The sequence below is a fragment of the Capsicum annuum genome, chromosome 10 (genome assembly GCF_002878395.1).
Source record: "Capsicum annuum cultivar UCD-10X-F1 chromosome 10, UCD10Xv1.1, whole genome shotgun sequence".
NCBI classification, from domain to species: Eukaryota; Viridiplantae; Streptophyta; class Magnoliopsida; order Solanales; family Solanaceae; genus Capsicum; species Capsicum annuum.
In genome coordinates, this window is record NC_061120.1 from 6,628,836 (window position 1) to 6,647,708 (window position 18,873).

Sequence of the window (18,873 nt, forward strand, 5' to 3'; positions counted from 1 at the left end):
CCCACACCTCCATTCCCGCCAACTTCTCCCCTATCTCCCACGCATTCACTGGGGTCAGGCCGCCCCACTTAATTCTAGGTCTAAACTCCCTACTCCTCCTCTTTCTATTCTTCTTTATACCCAAATCCATAACAAATTGAATGATCATTTTCGTACAAGAAAATCAAGAAAGTGCACCAGCCGGGAATCGAACCCGGGTCTGTACCGTGGCAGGGTACTATTCTACCACTAGACCACTGGTGCTTTGTTAACTTGTGCACATATCCAAAACTTCTATATTAATAATAATGTCATTTACTAATATGCATTTATTTTGAAATAAAGTACAAAATAACTTATACATTTACTTTTTTAAAAAACATAAAATTCTCCAATCTTTCTCTGTAATGTTTTAATTTGTATTAGCAGAAAAATTCTTCTCATATTTTTGTGATGTATATAATTTCAAATAGGTTGTTTATAGTATTATTTTGTGATTGTCTTGTTTCCTGTATTAGCTAGCAATGTGTTATCCCATTTTGTGGTGTGCTTTTATATTTTTTGTTTGTTATATTGTTATCTGTCTTGAGCCCGAGGGTCTATCGAAAACAATCTTCTACTTCATCTAAGGTAGTGGTATAGACTGCGTACACATTATCCTCTCCAAACCCCGCTGAGTCGGGAGCCTATCGAAAACAACCTTCTACTTTATCTAAGTTAGTGATATAGACTGATGCGTACACATTATCTTTTTCAAACCTCATTTTGTAGAAATACATTGAGTTGTTGAAAAAAATTCAGGAGGTTAAGCATGACCTCAATACTAAACACTTTTTTTTTGGTTTCGCACCTGGCGTTCGATATTCATATTGGAGCCCCGACTAATTCGGATCACGCTTTGCAAGACTCATTAAGGGAGTAGCGCTCCCAACAAAATTTTCTCCAAACCCAGAGCTCGAACTCGACACCTCTGATTAAGAGTATAGCAGTCCCACCACTTCACCACAACCCATGTTGATCAATACTAAACACTTATTGAGTGATTACATCACCCCCAACAAAAGATCATGAAGAGGCTACACAACACATGCTACTTTAATTTGGTAGAATCATGATTAAGCCACATTGATTAATTATTATAAGCAAAGAAAAAAAAAAGGCAAAGGGTAAATCTCATAATTAATCATCAAGAATATGAGTGCACGTGCAATCACATATTTGAATAACCTAGCTAAGCCCCTCTTTCATAAATTCCTTCTTCAACCCCAAGAAGTCTTCTAGGCTTTACACAAGTGCTTTGTACTAGACAAAAACACATTTTTTGGGGCGTCTAGTAGTGACGAATTTAAAATTTTTACTCAGAATCCAAAACAAGAATTATCCTTAATAGTAGTTGATCAATAGAGATTTAAATTTAAATTAAAAACAATCAAAGAACTTGCAGGTCGCTCAGCAAGAATCGGACCTGAGACACAGAGGTTTATATCATGGCCCAAGTAGCACGCCTATAACTACCATGTTATCTCTCATCTTTTGTTCAAGAGATTCAAGATTAATATAAATATATATATATATATATATATATATATATAGAAATATAAAAAAGCTACCCCTATATATACGAAGTAATTTTTTATCGAGGAGGTTAAGGTGAACCCCTGATACAACGCCTAGTTGATTACGATCGACTCCCCTCTTATATTCAGATCATTATTTTTTGTCCTTCACATTAGTCACGACCAACATCCCTTTTGAATTTAGGTCATCACTCCAAGCCACTAGACCAAAAAGATTAGTTTATGAAGTGGGGAGCCCACTCAACCTATAAACATACATATATTATTTTATTTATATTTATATTTATATTATGATGGCCATTTGACATAACAATTCATGTTTAAGTTTGCTTTCATCATCCAATATAGTAAATGATAGTGGTGTGTCTGATTATTTCATCTAAAAATTTAAATAGTTAAAAATAACATATTTTCAGTTACTTAATTTATTCTTAAACACACCTTCTTGTATTTGTTCATAAAATTTCATGAGGGATAGATACTATATGTGAAGACGAAATCTAGAAAAAGTAGAAATTAGTTAATTTTTTTTTTTTGAAGATATTAAAATTGTATACATCTAGAAAGTAGAAATTGATGAATTCTTTTGAAGATATTAATATTGTATATATTCTTAGATCATGAAAATAAAAGGCTTCTTGTTTGTATTTTCAATTCTATTGAGCAGCTTTTTGTAATATTGTTATGTAAAGCTGGTCATTTATAGGCAAATTATTTATGAGAGTGTTATTTCTTTTAATTGAGTGATTTCTTTTCTTATCTTTTGTAGCACTATTTTTATTTCTGGATTTCTTAGGCTACTCTCTTTTTCTTTACTAATTAAATCTTTAATTTTTTTATCTAATTCTGCCTGTTGATTTTTTAAGAAATCGAAATTTTGTTCTAATTTGTCTAGCAACTTCTTTTGCTTATTTTGCAGGTCTTCTAATATCTCTAGAGTTTTTAATATTTTAGTATTTTCCTTTTGAACTGTTTCTCCTAGGTTTATTGTAAGGTCTGTAATAGTATTTAATTGTGGGTTTTCTCCATGTAATATATGTTTTTCGTTGTTAAAATTACACCTAATAAGAGAATTATCTTTTAGACGTCCGTATTTCTTTTCAGCTTGAATTGTTAGATCTAAATACTCCAGTTTCCTTAAATTATCTATTTTAACACTACTATTTTTTATCCTAACGAGGGTGTATTGTTAGTACACTATTTTTTAATGACTTTTATTCTAATATTTTGTATTCTATACAATACCTAATATTCTCTAATCTACACTTTAACAAGTTTACATGATTTACGTAGTTTACTAGTTTTATAGGATCTGAGGTGTGTGTATATATATATATATAGAGAGAGAGATACATATATATACATACATACATATATATAGATATAAATATATATATATATATATATGTGTGTGTGTGTGTGTGTGTGTATGTGTGTGTGTGTGTGTACACACACATATATTAGTGAAAAAATGATCTTTATTTCATGAAAAATGTAATCATGGTAGAGCCTCGTTAAATTTTTATGGCATTTCTTTTTTACTATTTACATTATATATACGTAATAATGAGCTGAAAAACTCGCAATTTTTTGGAATAAAAGCTTATTCCATATCTTGGAGGAGGAGATTATAAATTAAGAATCTTTTACGATTTTCTCTCTCATTTCAATGAAAAACTGATATCGATTTTAAAAATATAAGTTTAACTGAACCTCGTTAAATATTTTATGACATTTCTTTGTCACAATTTGCATTATATATACGTAATTATGAGCTGAAAAATGCACAATTTTTTAGAATAAAATCTCATCCCACATCTTGGTGGAGGAGACTATAAATATTAGAATAGGTTCTAGCCAAGCTAGGTTTAACTTATGAAAGGAAAGATTACAAACACATCAAATCACACAGGCAGTTAACATGGGCTTAGATTAATTAATATCTCTGTATTTAATTTATTAAAAAAAATATAAATATACATCTTAACTTAGCATATTTATACTAATCCACATCCTTACAAGTAATTAAAAAGTTTCAACGAATTATATATCTTCATTGAATGTATTGAGGAGCTAATTATGTATCGTTACAAAGAAAAAAATATATCTTCGTTGAATGTATCGGCTATAATTAAGTTTCAAACTGTCGAAGTTTATGTTGTTTACCCTAGTTAATTAAAATGAGAATTTCTTAAGGGAAAAGCAAGTGGGAGGTTCATGTCAAAGAGAATATGGAAACAGTAACAACAACATATATATTCCGACGTAAATCCACAGTGGTATTTGGAAAGATAAGGTAAACATAAATTTTATTCTTGGGATAAAAAGTTTGTTTTCAATAAATCATCGACACAAAAGAAGTTATTCGGGGAAGAATCATAACAAGAGAAAATGATAAGCAAAATATCATGTACACCGATATACAGTATTATATAATAAAATGAGAATTGAGATTTCGTTGAGGTTTCAAATTCGAACTTTAAAAATAAAAAACTTGTTGATAAAACAATGTTTTACCCTAGAGTGGACCTATTAGGTGTGAATTTGAACTAGTTGGGCCAATCGACTTCAAATACTTGATGGTTAAAGTGAAAATTATAAAAAGTATGAGTTCATTTTTAGAGATCGCGCGATATTCAACAATAATAAAATTCATCTAATATTCTTGGCCTAGTAAATTCCTAATATTTATTTTTCTTTTAATATCGATTCGATAATCGATATTTATATTAAATTTGAATTTTCGCGGAAAAGTAAACTTCAAAACTCCATTTTTCTATTCTCTTTTTTCCTTTTATCTTGTTCTGATTTTTTTTTTTTTTTTTGACACATGTAAGATGGCTAGGTGGAATTGAATTAGGCCCCCTTCATCATTCTCTCTTTAAAAACTAACATCTATACACAAGAATATGCCACTTTCCATAAATCAAAATAAAACTCCTCTGGATATAATAATATAGTAATAGAACTCCAATAATGACGGCTCGTAAGTTGAGCTGTCAATTCTTAAGATGTTATGTCATTAGCAGAAGAGGCCGTTCAGATAAGCGCAAAACATCTTAACATACTACCTTTAAAATTACGAAGCAATTATCAAAATACTGTATATAGTGGGGTCTCTCAAAAAGCGTGAAAGTCTAACCTTACCGCCTCCAACAATAATGATAAAACCATATAGTAAATTTTATGGTGGTATATATGATCAATTAAAGTCAATAACGACGACTTATAAGTTAAGCTGTCAATTATTAAGATATTGTGTCATAATAGAAAAGACCGTGCAAATAAATACAAAACACCTTATAATGCTACCTTTAAAATTACAAAATAATTATTAAAATACTGTATACAATGAGGTCTCTAAAAAAAGCGTGAAAATCTAATCACACCACCTGCAACAATAATGATAAAACCATACAGTAAATTTTGTGGTGAAAGCATTTTAGGTTAATATGGATCATAGCTAGCTTCTCAACAATATTAACTTTACCCCTTTTCTTAAGATTTCGTCATTTTATTTTATTTTTTACTTATAAGATGAGATAATTTATATTAGAATATTATCAGCAAGATTAATACAAGTGTTAATTTCATAAAGTAACATTATAAGATGATCAGTTATTGGTAAAATTTTCTTGCTATACAGCTCCTTAATTACTGTATATTGGGCGGCTAGCTAGCTAATATAATTCGTTTTTAAATACATATTAAAATGGATTCATTTTAAATACATATAATTCTCAACATTATTAACTTTATCCCTATATATTAAAGAACTTTTTAAATATAAAAATTAGAGCCCGTTTTTGGAGGATATTCAAAAATATAATTCATCTAATTCTTGGTCTAGTAGTGCTTTTTCTTTTATCTGATTTTTGACTTCATAATCAGTTATACATCAAAACTTGATTAAATTTAAATTTATGTTTACAATTAAATTCACCATTTCAATTAAATAACATCGATAATGGTGACTCGTAAATTAAGTTGTCAATTCTTAAGATACAATGTCATAACAGTAGACATCTCTCTCTAAAAAATTCACAAACGTCTTAACATGATACCTTTAGAATTTTGACATATATTAATTATTAAGATGTTGTATATAATATCGTCTTTTAAAAAGCGTGAAAGTCTAATCAAACCACCGATGATAATAAAACCACATGTTAAATTTTGTGGCGGAAGCACTTTAGGGTATGTATGTCTTAGCCAGCTTCTCAACAATGTTAACTTATCCCCTTTTTTCCTAGTTTTTATGATTTATTTTTATTTTATTTTTATCATATAAGATGTCATAATTTCTATTAAAAACATTATCAGCATGATTAATACAAGTGTTAATTTCATAAAGTAACATTAGATGATCAATTATAAAGTAAAAATCCTTCGACTCGATCCCTGCGGGCGAAAAAGGGCTGTGACATCTCTAGCGATTCTGCTGGAAAAATAACAAGAATTTGAGCTTTTTATATTTACTTATACTTTCTTTAATTATTATTGATATTGTGTTTGTTGGCCTTACATGCTACTTGTCACTTATTTACTGCTTTGATATTATTTGAACTGTATTATATATTGTCTTCTCTCACATACCCCCTCCGAGTCTCTGAAATAGGATAGAGGGAATGCAGCATATGCATCCCACCTTCTTTTTTGAGATAGTCGAAGTGTCAAGGCACCTGGTGAAGGATATATTCACACATGTTAGGCGGGGTTTGGATCGACAACGAAGGCGGTGTTGCCCTGCTACCGACCAAGTTGTCCCTTCCCGGCTAGTGTGTCCGCTCAGGTAAGCCTGTCTAGACACCTATCCCTATTAGGCTTAAACTTAGAAGAACTGAAAACTTAGAATCTGGTTATCCCTATTAGGTGTTGCATCATATGCATTTGACTTAGCGGAACTCGACACAGGGACCGGGTCTGTCAAGAACGGGTGACCTAATTTATAAAGACCAATATGTGCATCCTATGTGTTCTTTGACATTAATTTGGAAGACTTATTGTATTGTTGACCGGCTTTTTAGGCAACTAAAAATGGAAAAGATTATATTATCCTCAAAATTATTGAATTATTTTTCAAAGGAATTTTTTTTTTAAAAAAAGGAAATTTTGAATATAGAATAATATACTTTTAGAGTTTTCATGAACTACGAGGGTCTGATTCTCACTTTTTGTGAGATACGTAGGAAGCCTTACCCAGGATACGATCATTTATTCGAAAAATAATAATAATCTATTTATTCACGATTTATCGAAGGATATTTTTAGAAAAATAACAAAAATAATAATAATAAGAAAAATGATTGTTTTCATGAATATTATTATCTTTATTTTACTTTTCATTCTTATTTTCAAAATTAATTTTAACATAAAAATCATAATAGCCTGAACCTTTAGGGGTTGTGAGCTGAATTTTTGTTAAGTAATAAAATATGTAAACATATATTTTAACAGTCCTGAACCTTTAGGGGTCGTGAGACTAAAATTTTATACAACTTCATACATGAAACGATCATTCTATTTTTCTTTATTTTCTAAATCATTTTATTTTATTTTCGTTCTCTTAAGTGTATTTAGGGAGGTATTGCCTCCAAACACATAGTTAAATTGTCTAGAGGTCTATTATTGTAATTTTTTTTTGATATAGCCAATTTAAATAAATGTTTTTCCTAAAACTATTATCAGTCATATTTTTTTCATTTTGATTTTGATAAAATTGTTCTTTACAACTAAGTCCGAATAGTGGTCGCACTAGGTTTCACAAGTTAAGTTGGAATTTTCAAAATTAATAAATTAAGTTTTGTCTAAGTCTAGACATTTATTAATCTTATGTCCCTGTCAATAGGTATAAAATGTTTCCCCCTATTCGTGGAAAGCGTCCAATGAGAAAGAGAGATGGGAGTGTACCGCTTCAGGTTATGGATTGTATCTTTTTGCAGCTTTGGTTGTGGTGGAACGAAATGGATACATTTGATTATGATGAGATACATAAGTATTTTGGTTTTTTGACGAGTATTATTACAATCAAGCCTAATAGGGAGGTGATTGATGCGTTACTAATCTTCTGGGACCCGAAGAACAATGTGTTTCGTTTTTCAAATTTTGAGTTGACTCCTACTATAGAGGAGATAGCGACCTATGTTGGATATGGGGATATGCATCGGAAGAAACTTATCGCCCCGAGACTCATTTAGATAAACAAATTCTGTAAACTCATGAACATACGGAACTGAAAATAAGAATCGATGGAAAAAGGTTGGGTTTCCTTGCAGTTTTTGTACGATAGATACAGAAGGCAAGAGGGATTCAAAAAGTACGGTAAGCAACTCTGTAATAAGGGGAATTTTGAGGCTTGGAAGGTTCATAGGTGATTTGCATTCATGGTAGCCTTTTTAGGCACTATGATCTGCCCAAGGAGAGAACAAAAAATTAACATTCGTTTAGCAGGAGTGGTAAAGATACTGATTAAGAAAGATTACACTATGGTACCAATGATCCTGGCAGATATCTACCGTGCTTTAACTGTTTATCAAAAAGGAAAGAGTTTTTTCGAGGGATGTAATATCTTGTTACAGATGTGGATTGTGGAGCATCTCTACCGACATCCTACAATGGAAAGATTTAATCCTGAAAGATTCAATCGCATCAAAGATTACGAAGAGAGATTAGAGAAATATAAATGCCCAGAAGGAATTAGAGATTGGGATAAGCTTTTTCGTTCTTTGACTGCTGATAAAATCACTTGGAATCTACCTTGGTTCCCTTGGAGACAAGTCATACATGGTTCTACCATTCGGCCGTTCTTATTATTAATGGGTATTAGGGGTGTTCAACTGTATGTTCCATTGAGAGTTCTACGTCAACTAGGCAGGCGTCAAATAATTCCTATTACGGAAAATATGACTGAGTTTGTATTTGAGGTTAGACCAGAAATTCTATTTTCGGAGGAATTGGCCTAGCAGATTTGGGAAGTTTGTCGTGTCATGGGTATTGAAACAATGGTCATAGAGCGTGAGAAAGGAGAAGTACATCCAGACTACTATGAATGGTTTGAAGAATAGTTGAGTCCACCAGTCAGACCAGAAAGATCGATTAGGGGACCTATAGATCAGGAAGCTGCAATCAGGATAGGAATTGAGAGAGTCATGTGAGAACATCATGAGCCCAACCAAGCTTTGAGAGCGGAATTAGAGCATGCCAGGGGAAAAATAGACAAAAAACAAAGGAAATTTGCTGAAGAGAAAGCTAAATCAGCAGATATTGAGGTTGCACTTTGGGGACAAATCAAACTGGCTATCACTATAGGGTCACATATTGCAGAACTTGTTGCATCTCACCGACAGCAACTGGAAGAAGTTGAAAAGAACATGTAAGAAGAATTTGATCGAGAGAGATCTCAGTGGATACGTGAAAGAGAAATATTGCGAGAACAGTTGGAGGTTGCTTCTACTCATGAACAACGTGCAAGAGAGATGGTTGATTTTCAAGATCGACGGGCCCAGGAATGGGATCAGGCCTTTGGTTCCCTTCGAGGGAAGGTCCATCGTGTAGCACAGGATACTGCCAGAATGGGTTTGGATTATTAGCAATTGGATTGTGAAGACTTTTTGGCACAAGTTCCAGCTTTTGCACAGCGTCTCACTACTTCTTTGGAGGACATATATTTAAGTTTGGGAGAACATATTAAGCCGAAGTCTCCTTGAATGGATAGTTTTTTTCTTTATCATAGTTTTTCCTTTTCAGTTTTAAAACTTCTTGTTTAGATGTTATGTCTTTTGGTTTTATTTGTCAAATGTCAGTTAACAGGTTTTATCTTAGAAGTTGGGTCAGTTATGTTGTCGTATTTATATTATAGAATATAATGGTGCTTACTATTTATTTCCATATATATTACATATGTTTACTTTACTTATTTATTTATTTTTTTAATAAAAAATAATAATAATCATCAAAAAAAGACAAAACAATCATTTTGTTAATTTTTTCCTAACTACGCAAGATTTGATTCATGTCCTGGCATGATACGTAGGCAACCCTCCAAAGGGTTCGATCATAAATTTTGAAAAAGCATGCCTAGAAAAGTCAGGATGAAACACAAAGCCTTCCATGATCGGTTCTAAAATGCATATAGAAGCATGACATAAAACTTGACATTATAATGTGTTTAAAATATAGCACTCACCTGTTTGCTACTTGGTTACAAAAAGATAAATTAATTGGTGGTTGGTTTGTGGTTTAAACTGGCATCACATCCGTATAACACCAGATACAAGGATAAAAGAAAAATGACCCGCAGAAAAGGTATAGGGTCTGACAGTGAAGAAGAGCAAAATCAGCTGATTTCGCAGGAAGTAGGATCGATGAAAGAAATAAAGTCATTGAAACAACAGATGGCAGAGATGTACCAAGCTTGGTTGAATAGACAAGCCCCGCCTTCTTCAATCCCTGGACTTTCGATTTCAAATGATCCAAATTCTGACCCAGCTCAAACTAGTGATCCATTTTACCCACCAGGATTTGGCCCATTTTCTAATATGTCTAAAGTTGTTGGTACTTCTACCATGCACCTACCGAATCCATCTTCATAAATAACCCTCTTTTTGCTTTTGTAGCACCAGTTACTGCGGGTACTCAATCGAAAGTACCAAAAAATATAGAAAAACCAAGTCATGATATGTTGTATCCTCCTGAAATGGCTTTCAAATCTCAAAATCCACATTATCATGTTCATCAACGCGATACTCCTATCGTGATTGAGAAGATTGTTAAGAATAAGGAACATGAGGAGATGGTTAGAAAAGTTAGAAGCCTGGAGCAAAAGTGTTTCATACAAGGATTTGTGTATGTTTCCTGATGTCCATTTGCCGATAGGATTCAAAATGCCAAAGTTTGACAAATATGAAGGACACGACGATCCTATAGCTCATTTGAAAAAGTTTTGCAATCAATTAAGGGGAGCAGGAGGAAAAGGGGAACTATTGATGGATTACTTTGGAGAAAGCCTAGCAGGAATAGCTTCTGAATAGTTCATTGATCAAGATATTTCCCGTTGGCACGTATGGGATGACATGGCTCAGGATTTTATTCTAAAATTTCAATATAACATTGAGATAGTGCAAAATCACACTACGTTGCTAACATGAGAAAAAAGATGACCGAAAATTTTCGAGAATATGCCGTCAGATGGAGAGAGCAGGCTTCAAGAGTCGGACCATCGATAAAAGAATCTAAAATAATTGATATTTTTCTGCAAGCATAAGAACCTTATTATTTCCATCACTCGCTCTCCACCATCGGAAGCACATTTACCAAAGTTATCAAAGTTGGAGAGATGCTAAAAAATGGAATCAAGTCAGGAAAGATTATCAGCCAGGCCGCTTTGAAAGCAACAACATAGGCAATTCAAAGTGGTACAGGAAGTTTCAGGAGAGAGAAATAAGAAGAGGATGTAGCAACTGTCGTGCCAAGTCCACGACAAAATTGGAAGGGTGCGCGTCAACCATACGCATAAAATCCATTATGTTTTGTTCCTTCACCCCAATATCCTATTTACAATGCACAAACATATGCTCGGGCTCCTTCTTACTCGCAATGGCGTGCACTAGCCATCCAAAATCATCTATCGATCCTGCAAGTTCTAAGAGGCCATCCCAGGTCTAATTTTCGGACTAAAGTAGACTTAAAAAGGGATAACATGGTAAAAGATAATTTCACTCCTATTAAAATATCTTACTCCAGTTTATTTCATAGGCTGAGAAAAATAAATGTTCTAAACCCAATTGAGAGAAAGATCTCGAATCCTCCTTCGAAGAACTTGGACTATTTTAGATGTGAATACTATTTTGATGCCCCAGGGTATGACACAGAGAAATGTTGGTATCTAAAAAGAGCCATTCAAGAGTTGATTAATACCTTACAGATCATGGTAGAAAGTTCAAATTCTCCAAATGTTAATCAAAATTCGATGCCAGATCATAATGAAACAAACATGCTCGAAGTGATACTTAGTGGTGAAGATGCTACGATTTCTTTTAAGCTAATCATTAACATTAAAACCGATTCAAAAAAATCAGAAAATGTTGTGGATTTGATAAAAGAGAAGCCTGCAGAAGCAGAGGTGGTGATAACAAAACCCGAATCATCGAATATTCCCTTGGTGGTGGGAAAAGAGATTTCAGAAAATATTGGGTCAAGTCAAATGAAGCCGAAACTCATTATTCTTGGAAGATCCAATAAGCCTCTTTTAATCATAAAAGAAGCTCCTATAGCTCCTATTGTTATTAAATAAGTGTCTCAGCTTCCTATGGTTGATACTAAGGCAGTCCGTTAGAATTATGATCACGTTGTGGTAATGCACAAGGGGAAAGAAGTGACTGAAGATGTAGATGAAGTAGGGAGATTAACTCAATCTGAAAGATGTTATGCTCCAGTAGAGTTAAGAAAGAATAAACAAGGCGTTGAAGAACGAATAACAGTCAAGAAGCCTATCACTGATGAAGAAGTTGAAGAATTCTTAAAGAAAATGAAATTTCCAGAACATTCTATTGTAGAACAGTTAAAGAAGACACCAGTACGTATTTCTTTATTGTCTTTATTGATACATTCAGAGGAACACCGCAAGTCTATAATAAAGATTCTTTATGAAACATGTGTTCCCAGTGAGATTAGAGTAAATCAGCTAGAAAAAGTTGTTGGAAGGATTCTTGAAGCAAATAGAATTACTTTTTCAAACGATGAATTGCATATGGAAGGTACTGAGCATAACAAAGGTCTGTACATTTCTGTGAAATGTGAACATTCCATCGTTACTCGAGTGTTAATTGATGGAGGATTAGGCGCTAATATTTGTCCTATGTCAACTTTTCAAAAGTTGAATGTTAATATGGAAAGGATCCGACCTAATAATGTATGCGTCAAAGGTTTTGACGGATCAAAAATTGATGCCATGGGTGAAATAGAGTTCATATTGAAAATTGGACCTGTGGAGTTTTCTATGGATTTCCAAGTGCTGAACATTGAAACTTTATATAATATGTTATTAGGAAGTCCATGGATTCATAGGGCTAAAGCAGTCGCATCAACATTGCATCAAATAGTCAAATTTGAACACGACAGGCATGAAATAATTGTTCATGGTGAAGGAGATTTATCCATGTATAAAGACTACTTCGTTTCCTCCATCAAAGAAGATGCTTCAGATAATATTTTAATTCATCAAGCTTCTGAGGTAGTGGCTGTTGAGCATATCCTCGAGGGGAATCTCATCGCAAGACCACAATTGTCCTCTGCATCTGTTATGGTAGTGAATGAAATGTTTAAGCATGGTTTCGAAACAGGAAAAAGTCTAGGGATCTTTTTGCAAGGCATAGTTCATCCGGTAAACCTCTATGAGAACTTTGGTACTTTTGGTTTGGGATACAAGCCTACTGCTGAAGATATAAAGAAGGATAAAAAGCGTAAGAAAGAGTCATGGTCACTTACCAAGCTGATACCGCCACATCACGAGTCTTTCATCAAATTCAGTGTTGTTGGATCCTCCAAGTTACCTGCTGCAGAATCAATGAATGATGATGATACAGACTTGATTGGCCTTTTTCAGAATATTTTCATTGAAGCTGATATGGTTGAAATTGGGGAAACTACCAGCAATGCAGATGTGTAGTTTGTCGGTCCTAATGTCCAGCTTAACAATTGGAAGGCCACTCTTCTCCCTATTATAAAGGAGTCTTGGTAGTTTGTTTGCTTTTTCTTATAGTCTTAGTAGTTTGTTTGTTTTTACTCCTATAATTTGAATCATTCTAGGATTGTAATTCAGAACTTTAAACTTGGTATTTTAGGTTAAAATTCTTTCTATCTAGGTTTTAATAAAGTGTGTTTTCCCTTCGTTTTATTTTGAGTCTAATTTTTATTTATTTATTTTCTATTATACAGTTCTTTCTATGCCGATTCTAATGATATGATATGCATGAAGAATTATCAACCAGATTTAAAAACCCAATCTAATTATGAAATAATGAATAAATAAGTTGAATACAATGAAGGAGAAACATTTGAGGATATAAAAAAATATTTCAAACAGTTTGAGAATAAGACAAATCCTACTTTGGAAGAAACTGAGGCGATCAATTTAGGAGATCATGAAAATATTAGGGAGACTAAGATAAGTGTACGTGTTCAACCACAACAAAAGAAAGCTATAATTTAAGCTTTGCATGAGTGGAAAGACATCTTTGCGTGGTCTTATGATGATATGCCCGGTTTGAGCACTGATTTGGTTGTTCACAAGTTGCTAATTGCTCCTGATTGTCCTCCTGTCAAGCAAAAGCTAAGAAAGCTCAAAACTGACATGAGTGTAAAAATTAAAGAGGAAATCACGAAGCAACTTGATGCTAAAGTCATTCGAGTAGCCCAGTATCTTACTTGGTTGAAAAATATTATCCTTGTTCCAAATAAGGACGGCAAAGTTTGGATGTGTGTTGATTATCGTGATCTAACTAAGGCGAGTCCGAAAGATAATTTTCTACTTCCCAATATCCATTTTTTGTTGGAAAATTGTGCCAAACATGATCTTGCGTCTTTTTTGGATTGTTATGCAGGATATCACCAGATCATTATGGATCCAAAAGATGCGGAAAAGATATCATTTATTATGCCATGAGATACATATTGTTATCGAGTCATACCTTTCGGACTACAGAATGCTGGGGCAACTTATATGAGGGAAATGACCACAATTTTTCATGACATGATGCACAAAGAGATTGAAGTTTATGTGGATGACGTGATCATTAAGTCAAGAGAGCAGGCTGACCATGTCAAAGATCTGAGAAAATTCTTTGAAAGGCTTCGAAGGTATGATCTCAAACTTAACCCAGCAAAATGTGTATTCGGAGTTCCATCTGGAAAACTTTTGGGTTTTATAGTCAGTCGACATGTCATTGAGTTAGATCCTTCAAAAATAAAAGCTATTCAAGATTTACCTCCACCAAAAAATAAAATGGGGGTGATGAGTTTACTTGGAAAGTTGAATTATATCAGTAGATTCATTGCTCAGCTTACGACAACCTACGAACCGATGTTCAAGTTATTGAAGAAGAATGCTAAAGTTGAATGGACTGAGGAATGTCAAGAAGCATTTGAAAGAATCAAGAGGTACTTATCAAGTCCGCCTATTTTGGTTCCTATAGAGTCAGGCAGACCCTTGATATTGTATATGTCTATGTTTGACAATTCTTTTGGCTGTGTATTGGGTCAACATGATGTCACGGGCACAAAAGAACAAGCTATTTACTACCTCAGCAAAAAGTTTACTACTTATGAGGCTAAGTACACTCTTCTTGAGAAGACATGATGCGCCTTAACTTGGGTAGCACAAAAGCTGAAGCATTACTTTTCATCTTATACTACTTACCTCATCTCTCGTATGGATTCTTTAAAATACATTTTTCAAAAGCCTATGCCCACAGGAAGACTAGCGAAATGGCAGATGTTGCTCACAGAGTTTGATATTGTCTATGTGACACAAACTGCAATGAAAGCTCAAGCTTTAGCGGATCATTTAGCTGAAAATTCTATTGATGAGAAGTATGAACCATTGAAGACTTATTTTCTAGATGAAGAAGTTTTGTGTATTGATGAGATTGTTTCTGATAATTGCTATTCAGGCTGGAAGTTATTCTTTGATAGAGCTGATAATGTAAAAGGAGTAGGGATAAGAACAGTTCTTATTTTTGAATCAGGACAATATTATCCTATAACATCCCAACTTCGATTCTACTGTACCAATAATATGGCGGAATACGAAGCTTGCATTCTGGGATTGAGATTAGCCATTGACATGGGGATCCAAGAACTGCTGGTATTAGGAGATTCAGATTTATTAGTCCACCGAATCCAAGGAGATTAGGAGACTCGTGATTCAAAACTCCTACCATATAGAGGTTGTTTGCAAGATCTTTGTCAACAATTTGTATCATTAAAGTTCAAACACATTCACAGAGCTCATAATGAGATTGCTGATGCTTTAGTGACCTTATCTTCGATGCTTCAACATCCCGACAAAACTTATATTGATTCTTTGCATATACAGATTCATGATCAACATGCATATTGCAATGTTGTTGAGGAAAAACTTGATGGAGAGCCGTGGTTTCATGATATCAAAGAATATATTCAAACTAGGAAATATCCTGTACATGCCGATGGTAATCAAAAGAGAGCTATTAGACATTTTTCTAGTGGATTTTTCCTAAGTGGAGGAATCTTGTTTAAGAGGACTCCTGATTTGGGACTTTTGAGGTGTGTAGATGCTAAAGAAGCTTCAAAAATTATGACTGAAGTACATACTGGGATTTGTGGACCACACATGAGTGGGTATGTTTTGGCAAAGAAAATACTCCGAGCAGGCTATTATTGGCTCACCATGGAGCGAGATTCCATCAGTTTCATTCAAAAATGTCATGAATTCTAGATAAACGGAGACTTGATACATTATCCTCCATCTGAGTTTCATACAATGACTACTCCATGGCCTTTCGTGGCTTGGGGAATGGACGTAATTGGACCAATTAAACCGAAGGTCTCGAATAGACATACGTTCATCTTGGTAGCCATTGATTATTTCACGAAGTGGGTGGAAGCAATGACTTTCAAGTAAGTGACCAAGAAAGCGGTGGTTGATTTTATTCACTCCAACATTATTTGTCGGTTTAGCATTTCGAAGATAATTGTCATCGATAATGCAACAAATCTCAACAGTCATTTGATGCAAGAAGTGTGCCAACAATTTAAAATTATGCTTCGAAATTCTACTACTTATCGCCCAAAGGCAAATGGGGCTGTAGAAGCTGCCAGTAAGAACCTAAAAAAAATACTCCGTAAGATGGTGCAGGGTTCCCGACAATGGCATGAAAGTTACCTTTTGCTTTGTTGGGTTATCTTACTACAATTCGGACTTTAATTGGTGCAACTCTTTACTTGTTGGTGTATGGAACTGAAGCAGTTATATCTATAAAGATTGAGATTCCATCTCTTCGGGTAGTTGTGGAAACTGAAATTGATGAAGACCAATTGGTCAAGACTAGTTTGGAGAAATTAAGCTTGATTGATGAAAAAAGATTGACGTCAGTATGTTATGGACAACTATACTAGAAGAGAATGGCATGAGCATATAACAAAAAGGTGCGTCACAGACATTTTGAAGTTGGTCAGTTGGTACTAAGACACATTCTACCTCATCAGATTGAAGCCAAAGGAAAATTTTCTCCTAATTGGCATGGGCCATTCATGTGAAGAAAGTGTTACTTAATGGTGCATTATATCTAACTGATGTAGAAGGAAAAATGGAAGGAATGCCAGTCAATGCTGATGCAGTTAAAAGATATTATGTATGATATTCATGTATAATTATGTTATGTATGTTTAGTACTTATATTTTTAAAGATTGAAATGATGAAGGCATTTTGTTCTACTATCCGAATAATATATCAACCTTTTCTTACCCCTTTGAGCCTTTATTTTTCTTTGTACCCTTCCTTTGTAATCAAATTAAAGTCGAAAAAAAAGTGTTGAAAAAAATTTGAAAAAAAAAGAGATAAGAAATCAATCAAAAATTCAAAATCAAGCAAAAGAATGGTGTTTCCTGAACTACGTTTGACCTGATTCTTGCTATGACAAGATACATAGGCAGCCCTACTCCGGGGTTCGGTCTAACCAGAAGAAAATTCAAATTACCCAGAATGAAATAAAACTGGGGCAAAAATTTATTTTCTTAAAAGAATTGATTCCAAAAGTTGTATGTTTCATTCAATGTTATATAAATTTTTTAGCCTCATGCCGACCTTTCTTTCTAACCCTATCCAAAAGCCAAGTTACAACCAAATAAAGCCCTTCAGATCAATTTTTGAGAATGTCAAGGCTAAACATGTTATGAGTGCATGATATTTCATATGTTGGGTGTTTATTTTTTTTTAAAAAAAATGAATGAAAAAATGAAAATGAGAGAGTCTTATTGGTGAAAACCCCTTCGGGCTCCATAAGACGACTGTGAGCTGAGACAGAAATGAAAAGGAGATAGGCTCATTGGCAAAAATCCATTGAGGTGCCACTAATTGTTATCAAGAAGGAACAAGTTCAAGATTGGATTAATTTCAAGCTCAATAAGTGGACAAAATTTGTAATGATGGGTGTGCGTAGATCTGGCTGTTTGATTCAAATGCATGTCATAATCACCAGAATCGATTTCCACATTCAAATAAGTTTTCTCTATGTTTTGAAAAAGAGATGCCTATTGTCTTTTTCTTTTTGTTTTATTTTAATTTTTTATTTTTGTGTCCTTGTCATCAAACGAAAATTTTTTGTTGTCTTTTGAGTCAAATTCACGCCAGGTCGAGTGAAAAAGGACTCCAAACTCACTATCAACTCCTTTAAGGGTACAAAGCAAGACAAAGGGTCGATGCACAAAGACAATATGTCAAAGTAAAAGTAAGGTACTCAAGATGATTGTGATTTGACCATTTTAAACTTGTAAAAAGCTAAGGGATGTATTGGAAGCTAAACTCAGAAATATCATACAACAGAAATATGATTTGAGTTGAGGATATCAGTAGTCAGAATTCTGAGTCATAAGTATGACAATTCAAAGAATATTATCATGGATTGAAAAAGAGTTGAGCATGGCAAGTGCGAGAGCGGCCACTTCAAAAGCTAAAAATGCTACAAACCAACCATCACATGTTTTAAAACTTACAATTTTTCTTTGTTTAGAACAAAGATGAAATAATTATTTCAGATAAAGGATACAATTTCACATTCTTTCAATGAAAGAAGCATGGTTACAACATCCGATACTGGATCTCGTTCATGGTAAACTTTATTCTTTGCGAGATATATTAAGATCCAGTAACACATAAATTTTTCCAATACAAACTGGGGCAAAAATTTTATGTGTGTTGTATGGAAATTTATTTTTATATACTCAGGACCCTCCTGAAGAATGGGACAGGACCTTCCTGAAGAATGAAAATTTATTTTATGCACAGGACCCTCCTGAAGAATGTGAATTTATTTTATACTAAGGACCCTCCTGAAGAATGGGACAGGACGCTCCTGAAGAATGGGACAGGACGCTCCTGAAGAATGGAAATTCATTTTGTGCTTAGGACCCTCTTGAAGAATGAATTTATTTTATGCTCAGGACCCTTCTGAAGAATGGGGCAGGACCCTCCTGAAGAATAGGACAGGACCCTCCTGAAGAATGGGAATTTATTTTATGCTCAAGACCCTCCTGAAGAATGAGAATTTATTTTATATTCAG

At 33.8% G+C, this 18,873-nt stretch overlaps 1 non-coding gene across 1 annotated transcript; it reads right to left on the minus strand.

Moving 5' to 3' along the window:
• Positions 1-172: 172 nt before the first annotated feature.
• TRNAG-GCC lies at positions 173-243 on the minus strand. Its single transcript has one exon. It is a non-coding gene; the product is annotated as a tRNA-Gly (tRNA).
• Between the last annotated feature and the right edge of the window lie 18,630 nt (positions 244-18,873).